Source organism: Peromyscus maniculatus, chromosome 14 (assembly GCF_049852395.1).
Source record: "Peromyscus maniculatus bairdii isolate BWxNUB_F1_BW_parent chromosome 14, HU_Pman_BW_mat_3.1, whole genome shotgun sequence".
NCBI classification, from domain to species: domain Eukaryota; kingdom Metazoa; phylum Chordata; class Mammalia; order Rodentia; family Cricetidae; genus Peromyscus; species Peromyscus maniculatus.
Window position 1 is genome coordinate 86,492,500 of NC_134865.1, and position 4,592 is coordinate 86,497,091.

General features: G+C 39.2%; 1 pseudogene; it reads right to left on the reverse strand.

The window, feature by feature from the left end:
• Positions 1 to 4,157: 4,157 nt before the first annotated feature.
• LOC143268385 (immunoglobulin heavy variable 1-84 pseudogene) lies at positions 4,158 to 4,592 on the reverse strand (annotated as a pseudogene).

A 4,592-nucleotide genomic window follows, 5' to 3' on the forward strand; every position in this document is an offset into this window, starting at 1 on the left:
GTTATCTATAGAAATATGTGACCAAAAATGGACTGTGAAAGGTAATGCTGTATCAGTGTAAAGGATGGAGACTGTAGGGTAAGATCCTGGGACTGGGAAGGAAGCAAATGCTGGGGCTCTAGAATAACGTATGAGCTCAGAACCTACCTCAATCGACATGTGCATACACTGAAACACTGGGTGAGTTCTGTTGAAAATGAGTTAATAACTTCTTTAACCAACTTACAGGAATTATACCTTTAGGGTGAAAAGGGCCAAGGAAAACACCCTGTCTCTGACTTGATCCTAAATTATGTGCTCTTCCATGCTTCTCACTACTGAATGTGTGTTTTCATATATGTTCTGATAAACATTCACTTAAAACACAAAATACAGCTTTGAATAAATCTTATAAAATGAATATCAAGAGATGCTGAATAAATCATACAGATATTGCTTGATAAACAATAATGTTTGTTGTACTCTTTATTATGTGAGTCTGTTGGAGTCAGTAACAAGGAATCATCTTTGTAAAATTGTGTTAAAGTTTTCTTTAAATATCCCTCAATCCTTTCCCATGGGGTGCTTTCTGTGTTGTTTAATTAATATAGTGTTGTTTCTCTTCCTGTACATAGTTCAGTTTGATTCTACTTCACCTTCCAAAACAAGGCCTTGTTTGCATTTTCTGCTGCAGTATAATGAATGTTGTCATGGAAATATTATACTCACAAATGCATAGAGCAAAGGAAAGAGACAAAACTGGGTAGTAGAGAAAGAACTAAAGAATTAGCCATTATTTATTACATGTGTTTTTGACGAGAGACCCCACTCTGCCTTATTTGTTCCACTGAGGCCATTATAGTACAAAGTTGATAATTATAGAAGGATTAGCAAAATTTTACAAATGTTGAATCCAGATATGAAATTGAAGAAATAGTTTTTAAGGATGTAGCTTAGTGTTGATTCATGCAAAGTGATGGGTTGTGATACCCAGTATTGAAAACAATGATATGTAAATTCTGTTCACTGTTATTTTTTTAAAAAATAACTTCTAAAAATTTGAATGTTTCTTTCTCTATTTATTGGAAGTCTGGTGTAGACTGTGCTGGATGTAGCACTCCTGTACATCAGGTCACTATTTTTAAACATTTTCAAAGCAGTAAAGGAACCATGTGTATGAGTTCCAAAAGGTGAAGAGCCTCCAATCCAGGGTCCTGCTCTGACATCCCTCCATCTTTCCAGTCCTGCCCCCTCCCTAGGACATGTCACTCTATAATGACTGAGAGTGAGTCTCAGTATGAAGAGGCTTGAACTTGCCATTACATGAGACAAGATTGAAAGGCACTAGTTTTCCAATACAGGAATTAGACCGCCTTTGAACTGGGTCATTTCTGTTATTGTAGCATTCCTAGGAGAGTGACAAAGATTCTAGAAGCCAACTAAACTTCCTCAAGTCAGATCTTGTATCCTTCTAGGGGAAGTTTCTAACTGCCATAGGAGATGGTCTCTTGGGCCTTGTATGTGGTTAAATGAGAGGAATAAACTCTGATTAAGTTCAGGAAACACACTTGCTGGCTTCTCTGCACCTGTTTCTCAGGCTCTGCCTAACTAATTATTTTTGGTTTTACTGCTTGCTGTCTTAGGGCAAAAATATTTAACAATGTTATTGATAATGTGGTTTGATATAATTTGAAAATCATAATATACAATATCAAACTGTGTCCCTCTGTGTTTCCTTTGACAGGACATGATCTCCAATTGATGAATCTCACTCCCATGCAGGGATTGCTCTGAAATGTCTATAGATATTTTTTATACTCTCTCAGCAATCCCATATAGGCCAGGAAGGTTGCCCTAGGAAGTTTGTATTACTGTGGTGCATCATGGCAGGCATAAGATGGAGTTCTGTGGAGGATGGGAGCTTTATCTATTAACATATCCAGCCTGTTCCCACAGAAGTCAGCTCTATGAACCTTGCATGGGCTCAGCCAGCTCAAGTCTGACAACCTAACATTCATACCACTCTTGATCTTTCTGTTGATGATTCTCCAGAACTCACAGACAGGGGAACCCCTCTCTCCTTTCCATGCTGGCCCTGTGGTTTATCTTTGAGCAAATGAGTTCACGGTGGAGCTGACACTTTGCAAAGACAAGAGCAGGAGGGCACTAGGCCTTGGAGGAGATGGAATTTCTGTCCCCCTACAGTTAGTGAAGGAGACACTTTCTGAGCATCGTGTGATCTGCTGAAGATAAGAAAAAATAATGATAAACTCTGAGAATGAATTACAGGAGAAAAATAAATGTACTGGCAAGGAAACAAACATTCCAATAGTCTCCATCTGAGGATGCTCATGTATGTGAGAGGAGCCAGGTCATATGGGAAACAAATTGGGACTTATAGGCACAGGGTCTTGTTTATACAACTTGTTGGCTTAATCTGAGACAACAAACAAACTGTTTATACCTCAGAACACCACTGTCCATAGTGTTGCTTTCTTTTTCTTTTTGTTATTATTGTTTTAATCAAAATAGTCAGATTGTATCCATGCTATATATAGCAGTATTATTTCTGTTCCTGGCATTCAGCTTTTGTATAGCCAAAATGTATTTCATTCTTCTAATCAGAAAAAAAAAACAAAAACAAAAAAACATACATAGAAATTATAGGATCCAGACATGTCAAAGTTACAAGAGAGCCAAGAATCTAAAGAAGTCCTAATTGGACCTTGCTGCCTCTAACAACAAAAGGTGTATAAGTGTGTTTATCTTTTTGTGCGTGAGGGGGAAATTGGGCACCATACAATGAAGTCCATTAAATGTCAGTCAATGTCAATCTATAAATTGAGAGAAAGACTATTCAGTTTCAGGAAACAGCATAATGAGCATACAGGGTGAGAGAGAGCAAGACAGACTCCATTTTAAAGAAAAACTTCATTTCTAACAGCACTAAACCAGAAGTTGAACTAAGTTCCAGTCAAACTTTAAAATAGCCTTCATAGTAGCCCTAAGAGAAATAAACAACCATCTAGGACCCTAGTCAAGGTGACCCCACCAGGGTGGGTAGGCTGCTGGCCAAGAAATAGTTTTGATAAACTATTTGATAAAACATCTACTAGACCCAAATATCCTTGAACAATGTCTGCAGGCTCCAAACGTCCTTCCAGAACTGTTGTTGATGGAAATTCTCCTGGGCCCCAGCCAGCAACCCAATCTTGTAAAGCCAAGGCTTGTACCTCTCAGCTTGTGGTTTCTCCCTTTAAAACCCCTCACTCTGAAAGCTCAGGGCCATCCTCCTCCACTTGCTTAGTCAAAGTGTTGGTCACCGACCAAGTCCGGGCTTGCTTTCTATTAATAACCCCCTGTGTGTTTGCATCAGGTATTGGCTCTGTGGTGGTCTTGACTGCGTGACTTGAGAAATGGGCATTGCAAGGGCTTCTGATAACATGAACTAGTCTTTTACATTCCCAGTTTGGAATCCCACTGCTCTGTCCCAAAGTTAACTGAGCAGGAGCCCAAAATGTTGCCAAAGGTTTCATTCTCCACACCCTGAGGACTCCACAGCATGACATGCAGCTATATCTCTAACTCTAAAATAATAACAAATTTGATTACTACTACAAAAAGCAATTCAGGATGAGGCTTATTTATAAATAAATGTATAAAATTATATTTATGAGGAAATGTAAAGTGACTCCCCACAAATGTATGGGGATAACTTCCAATGAAGTATTCTTTGGGGTGTTAGGTCCAGCAAACTGAACTTTGAAAGGAGTTTTATTTTGCCCTGATTGTATTTTACTAGCCAAATTCATAGTATATATATTTCCTGCTAATTCACCAACAGTTCTAGTCTCTTATATTTAATGGATATAGATATAGATATATCTAGATCTATCTATCTATCTATCTATCTATCTATCTATCTATCTATCTATCATATATATATATATATATATATATATATATATATGAATCAGCATCACTTCATTCTTTAATGTGCTCTTGAAAAGTTGATAAAGATATAAAAGGACTGTGAAATGAAAGACAAAGGCACACTCAGAATGATTATTTCTGAGCAAGCCTCCAGTCTAATCTTCTCTGTCATCTCAGTCCTAGGACAGCTTCCTGTTCCTCCAGGGTTTCTGACACACCCAGGTTGTGGGTTGTAACACTGTGTTTCATGCACAGTAATAGTTGGCAGAATCCTCAGATGTCAGGCTGCTGAGCTCCATGTAGGCTGTGCTGGAGGATTTATCTACAGTCAGTGTGGCCTTGCCCTGGAATTTCTGATTGTACTTAGTATTACCACTTCCAGGATAAATCCATCCAATCCATTCCAGGCTCTGTCCAGGTCTCTGCTTCACCCAGTGCATATATTCATTAGTGAAGGTATACCCAGAAGCCTTGCAGGACAACCTCACTGAGACCCCAGGACTCACCAGCTCAGCCCCAGAGTGCTGCAGCTGGACCTGGGAGTGGACACCTGTGAAGAGAAAGACAGAGTGGATGTCATTGTCACCTGAGTATATGACCCCCTCCTCATGTCTGGAATTTGGCAGCCCTTTACCTGTAGCTGCTGCCACCAGCAAGAGGATGATCCAGCTCCACTCCAT